At 41.7% G+C, this 12,235-nt stretch overlaps 1 protein-coding gene across 3 annotated transcripts in view; it reads left to right on the forward strand.

The window, feature by feature from the left end:
• Positions 1-12,235, forward strand: part of LOC116034505 (glutamate receptor-interacting protein 2-like) — a 379,804-nt gene that overhangs the window by 21,596 nt on the left and 345,973 nt on the right. The gene's annotated exons all lie outside the window — the stretch shown is intronic.

A 12,235-nucleotide genomic window follows, 5' to 3' on the forward strand; every position in this document is an offset into this window, starting at 1 on the left:
AAAGAGAACGACTGTGAAAGGGAAAGGGAAGAAGTAAAAAAAAAAAAGAATTACATTTTAAAATGCCCTTTTATCGATCGACTAGTGGAATGATACAACTGCATTTCAATGCGTCAAAAGGCAGACTTACATCAGCCTTCTTCTCCCTTGAAGACACAAAAACAACACCATAAAAAAACTATGAAATAAAAAAAAACAGCAGGGAATGGAGGCAGAGAAAGATATCAAAAGCAGACGGCGGAACAGAAGATGGAGGGGATGTTTGCTCACTGCCCCTCAGCAGGTTTAGGCAAGGTGCCAATGGGCAGCAAATTTAACCCCAACTATCCACTGGTGCTGCATGTGGCCTCTAGTACATGGTAAGCAAAGTACTGCTGTGGTCTTGGGCAGCAGGTAAAAGTAGTTTAAGATCTAAAAAAAAAAGGACCACCTTAAATTATCGGTATCCGTTTAAGTATACGCGTTTTTTTCCGACGGGGAACTGAAGCCGTCATCTCTGCTCTCTTCAAAGCCACCAGACTCCTTTGACAAAAATTAATTCAGTCATTTTACCTCGCAGAACGCAGGAGTTGCCAGTCTACTGCTGCCTCAATCGGTTAGTTTGTCTTACTGCGAATATTAACTAACCCTTTAAAACACCAAAGTCACACAACTCCCAACCAGCAACTCCCGTGGTTCTGCATGGTTAAAATTCTTCATCTTTTTAATGGTGATTTGCAACCATCATTACCATCACATATCGTCAGCTATTGAGTTTCCATTGGTCATGTTTTTTGTTGTGGCGGCAGCAGATGCAAAAAAATGTAATGTTAACTTCACTTCTATGAGTAAGAGCAAGTGAGATGGCGTCTGGACGCGTCCCAGAGATTATCATGGTTAATAACAATGCAGCGCAGTGACGACTCAGACATTTCATACACGGGACATATCGTCGCTGTCGGGTGAAAACCTTGTTTGTCCCAAATTGTTGCTTTTCAGGAAATGGAAAAAGGCTAATTTGAAATCATTCTATTGAGCTATTTACTAGAGGTGTGACGAGATCTTGTCCCACGAGATATCGCAGGATTAAAATGTGACGAGACTACTCATCGAGGTAAAAATTGTCTCGCGATATCGCTCACAAGTGCAGAGCAGTAGCCAGTTGAGTCTGTCCTGGTTGGTCTTATAATACATCATGGCTTTGAAGACAAGTCTGTCTTGGACCGTCAAATTAGCATAGAAGAGCCCCTGCCCGTTCGCCAAAATCGACTCTGAGTTCACTTTTGCAGAGCGGTAGCGGAATTGCATTTGTAAAAAGCTGCCTGTAAAACCCAGCGTTAGAACTCTAGAGTGTACGGCCGCTCTCTCCCGACACAAACACACACACACACACACACACACACTCACACACACCGACTGCAGCGTGCAGTTCAGTGTGGCGCTGACTCAGATCGCTCTCTTTCTCTGTCTTTTTTTAAATGAGTCGGAAGCAGAAATGAAAACCTAACTTTACTTTTAATGATATTAAACAAAGAGAAATGTTCTCCCCTCGTCTTAAAGTGGTCATACATCAATACAAGAGCAGCCTACGTCCATGTTTAGTGCTGCAATGAAACGCTTGGTTACGTTGTAACCTTGGCTCTCTGAGTAAAGTCATATTTCTTAATTGAAGTTTTCTTTAAAATAGTGTTATAATCTTGTCTCGTCTTGTTCTCGTGAACCCAATCTCGTGTCTCGTCTCGTCACACCCTTACTATTTACCCTCAACAAAGTCAGTTGAAACTGCCTCGTCACTGTTTTAAATATTTGTAAAAACCCAAAGAAAAACGTAAAGGGTGACCAATATAATTGATTCATGAAAAGAAATTAAAATAACGAAATATGGAGATACAAGGTTTCTGCCCGACAGCAATGATAGGTAACACAAATGACCTGCCGATGCGCTGCACCAAAATACAAAGTGTTCAGTGCAGAAGTACACAGATTGAAACACCGAATTTTTGTACAGAGTTTACTTCTGTTGTGTTTTTAGGTAGCTTAGCCTCTGACTGAGCGCAAATTGACCACATACAAGGTCCACTGAAATCTGTAACTGTTATCGACCCAATCACATTTCTGACAAACAAGGTAACCTCAGCCTTTTGTCCTGTTAATTGTGAAGGTTCAATAAAGAACACAGCAAGACTGTGAAGCAAGACTGCTCAGTAAACCTTGTCTGGATCATTAAAGCTATTAAAGAAGAATTACATCAGCCTGTTTCCACCTGCTAAAGACAAGAAAAACAACAGTAACTCCACAAGGAAAGATGATGTGGAAGAGGCAGCACTGATGCTGACACTGTTTCAACCCAAATGTCAAGCCAACTTCCTAAATATCACAAACTAAAATGTGACCGGCTGGGAGGTTAATAAATCAGCTCCGTGACTGCTAGAAAACATGCATCCACAAGACAAATGGGAAGCCTGTGAAGATTTGTATTCCTGCTAGGAATTATGCATTTGCATTCAGATAATGTTGGCCATAATTCATACTTTCGTCTTAGGAGAAACCACATCTACTAGTTATGGTTCCAATGTCTCAACTAATGGCCATACAACTAAGAGGGAGACAGATACCTTGCAGATGGCATTTTAGCAAAGCCACCAGCACATTTGAAATGTGCAAATAAATTGAAATATTCATCAAATGCATATTATCACATACATTTTGTATTTCAAGGAAGGTTTGTTTTATTTCCAATTTGTGTCAATAAAAACATTTATTGATTGCTTTTTCCATTGTAAGTCAGCATTCTCATTAAATACATTGTGTGTGTGTGTGTGTGTGTGTGTGTGTGTGTGTGTGTGTGTGTGTGTGTGTGTGTGTGTGTGTGTGTGTGTGTGTGTGTGTGTGTGTGTGTGTGTTTTGATTAGATTCAGTCTGCAGAGCACACAGTCTCCAGCCAGGCAATGTGGATGAGCTTTGTGTATCCTTAAATGTCCTTAAACTGCGTTGAAACTTTGTTTATCTCAGTGACTGCGAAGTAGCACACTCTGTGCGTGTGTGTGTGTGTGTATGTGTGTGTGTGGCCCCATCTGGTCTGCAGCTTTAGCTGGCTGACCTACTGACAGACAGGGCAACTCCACAGAGTGTTATGCCTCATGGCCTTTTTTGCAACACTGTAACACTGTGCGTGTGTGTATGTGTTTTTATGTCTCGTCTGTGTGTGTGTGCATGCGTGTGTGAGAACAAGTGCTTGTATACGACAGCGTGGGTTTGTGTGTGTGTGTGTGTGTGTGTGTGTGTGTGACCCACTCAGTGTTCAATATGTGTTTCTTTATCTACTCACAAACCAAACGTGTTGTGGGTTCGACTCTGTAGTGCTGCACATAGTTCAATCAGTCAAGTCAGGTCAAGCCCCGTTTTTACCTGAAATAAATCCTCTTTTGAGATAGCCACCACGCTTTGTTAAATAACATGAATGCTTTATGTTAAGATACAATATTTCAGCATAACATTTGGCATTGCCATCTGCTTGTCCAAATGGAATCAAACCATGCACAGTTAGTTTCCTTCCCCTGCTCTAAAAGCCCATTGACAAGATCCGTATTGGAGCCACTTATACTGACCGTATCTGCACTGTGAGTAGTGGCCTGGTGGCTGCGGATACTGCCGTCTCATCTCACAGTCTCAAGTTCAATCCCCTACAACAGCTCACGTGTTGTGCAGAAATGTCACTATGGTTTAACCCTCACAAACAAGAGTAAAACGTGAGTCACTGTTCGCTCCAATTGAACCAAAAACAGTATTTCTTAGATCAGGTGCCTTGGAATTCATAATAATGCTATGGTTTTGCATTCAATCCTGTATGCCATTGCCATATGCAATCCAAAAAAAGGTAATTCTGTAAAATTGTACACCAAGCATTGCCCATTTTCCCCCTAGCAAACTGGAATCCATGCTGGCAGTGATGCAGGTGCAGCCTGTGTTTGTGCAGATGCTGCTGCCAGCTGGATACCATCACCAGCACAGTGCTCTGTGGCGCTGCCTTTACCGATGTAGGCACATACTCTAGTCCCATTTTCAGTTGGATTCTGTCTCAACTGGTGTTGTTGTGCAGTAAAAACACCAGAGACTCGACTTGGAAAGTGCGTCCTTCCTTTGAGACTATGATCTTCACATTCTTTTGCTTTTATTTTTGTTTTGGACTGCGCCTTTTTCTTTCATTTCTTTTTCTTTCTTGTCATTTGTCCACTTTAGGCAACTATTAGCTCCACAGGGGGGTTCCCTGTTGGGATTTCTTTTTTGGAATGCCATTCAAAATAGTCTTAAAATGCTGTATAAAAGTCATGAGTGAGCCTGCATTCACACTGCCTGCGTCGGCCATTAGACGATGCAGCGAAAACACAGGTCTGCCGATTCATTTTGAATAGGGTTAGTGTGTTTAGCCCTCGGTGGGGGGGTGCCGCAGGGGGGAGGCGAAAAACAATGCAGCAGTCCTGTGGCCAAAAGTTGAGACCAACTCAACTTTTAGGGAAACCCAATCAGACGTCACACTGCGGTCATGTAACCAGCACCAGAGTGTCAGTGTGTTTTAAGGCGTTGTAAGAATCCCGTACAGGAAACAGGAAACAGGAAACATCACTGCCTCTATTGCTGCCACAAGAAAAACACTATGAGGGTAAAATTTGAAACCCAAGCACTGAACTACCCAGGAGTTTGTGTAACAGCTGAATATTTCCTACAACAACTGTGAAATAAGTATGCCTTCAAGTGTGGTCGGAAACTTCGAGATCTATAAACAATCTGACAGAAAACTGTAATTGTGAAATATAATATAGTCTACTTGTGCTACATTTGGTGGGTTAAGGAACACAACAGGATGTCACACAATGTCACGCCATTTCAGTGACACCCCCACCACCACATAACCCTGAGGCAAAATCCCGGATTGCTGTTTCCTGGTCTGAACATGTCCTTAGAAAGGACCTAAGTGTTCTTACAAATCAAGGCCAGGTTTGGACTGTTATATTGCTGTCTACATTTAAATTACAATGCATACTCATACATTAGTATTTTGTAAATGTGTCCTTGCTTTAATGTTCAGATCAGGACTACAAAACTGCTACCAACTGCTATTTTTTCAACTGCTACACATGCTGGCAGAATCTGACCTTGGAAAAGACAAAAGTAGCTGTTTTAGGACCTCAGACCATGTTGAGTTTTACATGTTCAGTGTATATATTCAACTATATTTCTGGGTAAAGTAAGTCATAAATAAATTTTTTTTTGAGTGGCCTAATGGGTAGAAACTAGGGCTGTCAAAATAGCGCGTTAATTTTGATTAATTAATCTGAGAAAAAATAACGCGGATTAATCGATTCCATATTGACGTTTGACCCGGAGCCCTTCTAGCCACCATTGGACTGTAAAATGAAGGAGGGAGACGAGAATGTGCTGCCTGGATCATTAATTGGAAAAATCTTCTTCCTGCCAACCCTGGCTACCGAAATCTGGTGCCACTGATATGTCTGCGCTTCTCTCTGATGCTCTGAAGACGTTACAGGTAACACAAACACCGCTGAACGTGACGCTAGTTAACACTATACTCGACAGCAGCTAACGTTAGCCTACCGCTAGCTAGTAGCTGGATTAAACACGGTTAAAATGCTGACAGCTAACGCTAACGGTGTAAAGTTTGGCTGTGTTTTACTGTAGAGGATTCAACACCAGGATGTAACAATCTGCAGCTGCTGTCGGAAAAACAACACAGACGGTGCGTTCAATGAAACTGGTAAACTACAGCCTCGTGGTGCATTTTAAGTTATTGTAAATGTCCTTTTCCCATCTGATGGTTTTTTTTTGTCATTCAACAGCAATTTACTAGTGAAATAAGTTATTGTTATACATTATTATTAAATCATTTAATTTTGACCATATGGCCTTAGCAATAAACAAGCCGTTCTTTAATGTCACCAGCTGTTGTTTAGCACCATTTTTGTTTTGTTTTTTTTACTTTCTTAAAAAGTATCGGTTCAGGCACCGTTAATTATGTATGCGATTAATTCCGATTAATTAATCACAGAGTATGTAATTAATTAGATTCATTTTTTTAATCGATTGACAGCCCTAGTAGAAACTGTCCTGAAATGTTAAAAAATGACGTGGCAGCCAACACATTCAAGTCTATAATGATCTGTTTCTGTACCAGGTTTCCTCTTTATGTTGAATAAATGTTATGCTTTTAAAACTATCCGGAAACCACTTTAATAAGTAACTGCTGTAAAGTGCTTCTCAAGTGAAGCACTTCCTTATGTAATCTATCTGTGTCCTGCTCTTGGATACTTCCCATCAATTTTCTCGGTGTTAATTTAGAATATATGAGCATGATCTATGACTAAAATGCAAGAAGTCTCTATCTGTCTGTCCTATTAACTAGTAACTGTTATACCACCGAAAGGCATGCTGAGTACAGCCTGCTCTCCTTCGCTCGCTGCAGTACATTCGACAACAGATGAAGAAAGAGAACGTAGATTACGGTTACAGTGTAGCAAACTCAAACATTTCAAGCATCAGCAATGTAACTGATAAAGGAATGAACACCTTTTTCCCCGGAAATAGCCTGGTCCCAAATAGCCAGCTGTTAGCAAATGACACTAGCATAGCCACAACCGGTGTATTGCTCAGGACCCAAGGAAGTGCAGCATCGAGTGTGATACTGTTTGGATGAGCGGTTCTCGAGAAAGCTGCAAGCAGCAAACACCGGAGGCCAAGCAACTGGCACGTTTTGAACGGGCATTTCACTACTTAAGCATTTAATATTTTTATTTTGCCAGTAAATTGCCATGATGGAAGTGAGCCAAGGACTTTTCTCTGCACCAGAATTGGTTGGTTGTAGGTTTGCATTACATTACATTTCATTTAGCTGACGCTTTTATCCAAAGCCATTTCCAATAAGTGCATTCAACCATGAAGGTACAAATTCAGAACAGCAAGAATCACATCAAAGTACATTAGCTTCAAATAAGCCAAACTACAAAGTGCCACATGCAAGTATTTGTATAAACATCATCTTCTTAGCCAAGGTGCAGTCGGAAGAGATGTGTTTTTAGCCTGCGGCGGAAGATGTGTAGACATTCAGCTGTCCTGATGTTAATGGGGAGCTCTTTCCACCATTTAGGAGCCAGGACAGGATTTAGTTGAGTAATTAGGTGTCCCTTGCAGTGATGGAGCAGCAAGCAGATTGGCTGATGGAGAGTGGAGTGGTCGGGCTGGGGTGTAAGCTTTGACAATGTCCTGGATGTAAGCTGGGCCTGATCAGTTTGCAGCATGGTACGCGAGTACTAGTGTCTTGAAGCGGATGTGGGCAGCAACTGGTAACCAGTGAAGGGAGTGGAGAACAGTGTAGTGTGAGAGAACTTGGGTAGGTTGAAGACCAGTCGAGCTGCTGCGTTCTGAATGAGCTGCAGGGGTCGGATGGCACTTGCAGGCAGGCCAATCAGGAGGGAGTTGCAGTAGTCCAGACGTGAGATGACTAGAGCCTGAACCAGAACCTGAGCCGCCTTCTGCGTTAGAACGGGACTTATCCTTCTGATGTTGTGCAGCATGGATCTACACGATTGGGTAGTTGCAGCAATGTTAGGAGTAAGGGAGAGTTGGTTAAGGACCATGTGTAGAATTTAAGAAATATGCATAATAACAAAAGAAAGACATAAAGATGAACACATCACAAACACTTGGGGCTAAAATTACTCATAAATGCAGTGTGTCGACAACGGCTTGATCAAAGAGCTTATTTATTCAAACGTCAGTGTATTTGTTTAATCAAAAGTCTATTAAAGGAAAGCTCCATTGTAGATGCTGGCTGTTGTTGGGTTGGCTTAACTGCTTATGCAGATTTCAGGCACTTCTTTAATTAGGTTTCAGTTAATTGCACACCCACACGCAGCTTCTAAGTCAATTATAGGCTAAACTGGTCGTGGGCTATGAAAAGGAGTAACACATACAGTACACTTCAGTACACACACATGTACACCGCGCCCCCCCCCAGCATGTCTCACTGTCTGCCTCTCCTCGACTCTCACATACTGCCAAACTAATAATTGCCATGGTGTTCAATGTGAAATGGGGTTGTGTGTGTATTTCTTTCTTTATTTTTAGTTAAACATTGGATGTGGCCTAAATTGTTTTGGCCAATCTACAACCCAACATTTGCAAAACATAATTGACATAATTGATAGTTTTATTCACACCCCCAACCGGCATCGTCAGACACCACCTACCAAGAGCCTGGGTCTGTCCGAGGTTTCTCCCTAAAAGGAAGTTTTCCCATCACCCAAGGTTCAGCAAGTAACGGCAGTCTCAACCAGCACAAGCGCATGTGTCACTTGAAGTGCCTCCCCTCCCTCTGTCCCTCTCCCCCCTCTGTCTTACCCTGAAAATTCACCTCAAAACGCATCGAAAATGCAAACACAAAATTTTTGTGGAACTTCAATGGGGAATAAAGATTAACAAGACAGATAACAACATTGAACACTACACAAACAGTAATTTATTTTTTTCATTTAAGCAATTAATTTTTCATAGTGACACAGGAGGTTCCGGCTCCAACGTCGGAGGTGCCAGAACATGTTCTGGCGTGTTCCGGCTCAAATTAAGCCCTGTGTATAACGCCTCATACAATATTAAATAAAGTTAACTGTTCACACATTACAGTAATGTGAGCTATTTTAATTGGTATTTTAACATGGTTAAACCTCATTTGCTCTTACCAGTATACCGCTGTGTGTACTTCGTCCACAGCAATCCCGCCAATCGGTCCCAAAACGTCCCAGTTAGAGAGTAAATGCCGTAAACATAGTATTTGTAAATCTTTACAATCATTCCCTGAAAAAATCAAGCAGGCCTGCCTCATTCCACCATCCAAATTTTCTTCAAAAGTTCACATTTTCAGCGTGCAGCTTGTTAGCTCTACAGAGTTTGAGAACGGCAACACACAGAATGTCAGGCAATGACATATCCTTGTAATGTACTTCCATTGATCCAGACTATAGCACTGCAAAACCTCTTTAGGAGTTCAAGGTGTCCTTTCACAAAAGCACTTTGTTTTATGTTGGCCAATCATGCAATGAAGAAGAAGAAGATGTTGGCCAATCAGAGGGCTGAAGGCTACGTGGCTGCAGTGGTGCATCCATCGCTCTGTAGCAAATTCAGATGCCTCTGTTCCTCAATATAGTGGAGTTACCATACATTTATGTGTACACATGTGTCCTGTTAGCAGTTGTTTTGTAACTAATAATGTACTTTGGAGGAGTAGTTTGGAGGACTTGTAGGTAGGCCTGCAGCGACGCGTCGATGATGTCGACGCATCAACGTCAAAATTACGTCGACGTCGTATTTTTGCGTCGACGCTTCGTCACACACACATGTGGGAGACCAAAACATTGCAGGAAACAGCAACCTCCTCAGAATTCCCAACAAAGCCCTGCAAAAAGCCTCATGAAAAGAAAAAGTCCTAAAAAAACAGCTCGCCCATAATCATCGAAGGTATGGGAATACTTCAAATATAGTCCCAAGTGCTAGCTAACTATCTTAGCTCTCCGTGCAGTTTGTTCGTGCTAGGTTAGTAGCTAACGTTAACGTTAGCTAGCTACTGGCGCCTAGACAGCTGTGTTTAGCTAATGTTAGTTATCATCTAATGTTGGCTTGAATGGTAGCTAGCTTACAGCTGCAGAACACAGCTATCTATAGTAGCTAACGTTAGCTAACGTGAACGTTAGCTACTAACCTAGCACAAACAAACTGCACAGAGAGCTAAGATGCGTTGGTTAGCCTAGCACCGCCAAAGTGCACAGCTGCATTAGCATGTAAACCTACAGAATAGCAGTTAAGAGAGTGAGTTTGATTATGCATCAGGTTTTATGTTGGGACTGTTATGTTGTGTTAAACACTCTCAGGAATGTCTGTACTGTTCACTGCAGTGTTTTTCTTTTTTGCACTACAACTTGATTTTTTTGAACAAGAGAGTTATGTTGGTACTGTAAAAGAGTAAACAGGCTGGCCTTTCATTTTGTATAACAGTAAAATAATTATTTTATTTTGTGTAAAGCAGAAGATTTTTTGCTGTGCAAAATTGTTTAATAAAATATATTAAGAATTTTTTGGTATTTATTTGAGATACATTATGGTTTTTATTAATCGAGCAACAGAAAAATAATCGTTATATTAATCGTGCAATTAGTCGTTAGATTAGTCGACTAATCAATAAAATAATCGCCCGATTAATCGTTTAATAAATAATCGTTTACCCCCAGCTCTACTTGTAGGCTATTAGATACTTATTGAGCTTAGCATGTGGAGAGAAAACTACAGTATTGTGTTTTAGCTGTTCAGAGAGAAATATGAAAGAAAACAATGCAAAAATACATTGTGAAACTAATACAAGCTCTTTACATTTACAGCACAACAGTACAGCACTGTTCCACTGTATCATTGAAAAAAATATATTAACAGTCGGATACTTGACAGCTGTAAGAAGCATCACCTCCACATTGATTTAAAGGGATGTGCACAGTGCGTCAGCTTTCAAGGTAGCTGCAGCCAACCTGGCAATGAACTCCACACAACCTCCTGATCCCTTCACCGTACGAGGTGTGTGCATGTATAGTACTGTGTGTGGGTGTCAGATCTGCTGAAGGCCTGATCTTATCTTACAGCTGTAGTTGCTGTTGTTCTGCACAGTTTAGTTTATGATTTACAAGGAGAGTAAGAAGAGGAGTGTTTTTCTGCACTCCCCCTACACACAGTAGTTGTGTCTGCTGGGTTAGATTTTGATCTACAGTGGAAGCTCAAATTATAGAAAATTTGAAAATTCCCAGTTTATCTCTCAATCTCTTCCAGGTGATAACCCTATTTACATGTTAGATGAGAGTGGAGGCAATCAGGAAAAAAGACAAATGTGTATAGAACTCAACAGTGTGGTTCTGGAAGTAAAAATCCCATTCATTTTCTCAATAAGGATTTTGATTATTAGCCATAATGGCTAAACCAGTGTTTTTCAAACTTTTTACACCACATACCACTTCAGAAAATATTAAGCTCTCTAAGTTCCACCATTATGGCCCACGTTAAAATAGAGTAGAATACGCACACCCTATTCAGCTACGGACAGTTCAGGCAGGAGGCAGGTTTATTCCTAAAAACAATATGTATTGTCAACAGCCACAGCAACGCTGTACTTCCTCTGTCCCCCTCCAACTGAATCAAAATTTGAGGTAACTCGGGTCATACACCCCCACCATCAAGCCCCCAGGAAGAGCGCCGAGTCTAAAAGCCACCATGGGCTTAGCGGATAACGGTGGTACTGCACCCCATGGCCCAGGAAGACTTTTCACATAGACTTTGCATGGCGAAAGAAACGTCTATATTTCAGCGGATAATTTGTTTCTGGGTATATCAACTTACCAGCCCGAACACTGAAAGGGTCCTTGTTTAAAACGTTACGTTTTTAACATTCACTAGAAGCAAATCCAGAATTATTAAATTTGGCATGATGAACGCGCATAGTGGACGCGAGCAGAGCCGCGGGACTGCGCCCGCCCGCTCACATGACTGTTCTCCCGAGCTCATGTAGCTAGCTGTAATAATGGATATAGCTAATGGTTGTAATTCACAATGTGTTCTATTAATAATTGCTAGCTGCCGTCCGGTGAGTGCCGTCCAGCTACTACTGCACTACTGGTTTTTTTTTAGGGGGGAATAAACTTCAAGACGTGGCATGACCTGTCCTCTGGAGGACATAGCCACACCACCGCCGCTCCGCGGATTATTATTGGGATGATTATCACAGAAGCCTGTCTCAATACACTCACCGGACGGCAGCTAGCAGCTAACGGCTATCAGCTAGCAGGGCAAGCTAGCTACCAGCAGGATCGAGACAGGGACCAGGGTAGGTGAATTTAAACAATGTCTGAGTTGAAAACGCATCTTGTTGACATGTAAGGGCCTTGTTCATGTGGCACAGACATATTAATTGCATTTTGTGTCTGTTAAGAGGCACAAAGGAACTCTAAAACTTGCCCCGACCACTGCCGTTTTAGCTCAGTGGACGTTTGTAGTACGTAGCTGTAGCTTCTCCGTGTTACCTGCACTGATTCAGGTCGGGGTTTTTTCTATCGAAAGTACTCGCGTAGCTATAGCGATCAAGATTAACGTAAAAATTGCCCGGAATTCTCCTTTAAGTAAAGAATAGATGTTAATACAAAATAAACCCTAGATT

Source organism: Sander lucioperca, chromosome 6 (assembly GCF_008315115.2).
Source record: "Sander lucioperca isolate FBNREF2018 chromosome 6, SLUC_FBN_1.2, whole genome shotgun sequence".
Taxonomy (NCBI): domain Eukaryota; kingdom Metazoa; phylum Chordata; class Actinopteri; order Perciformes; family Percidae; genus Sander; species Sander lucioperca.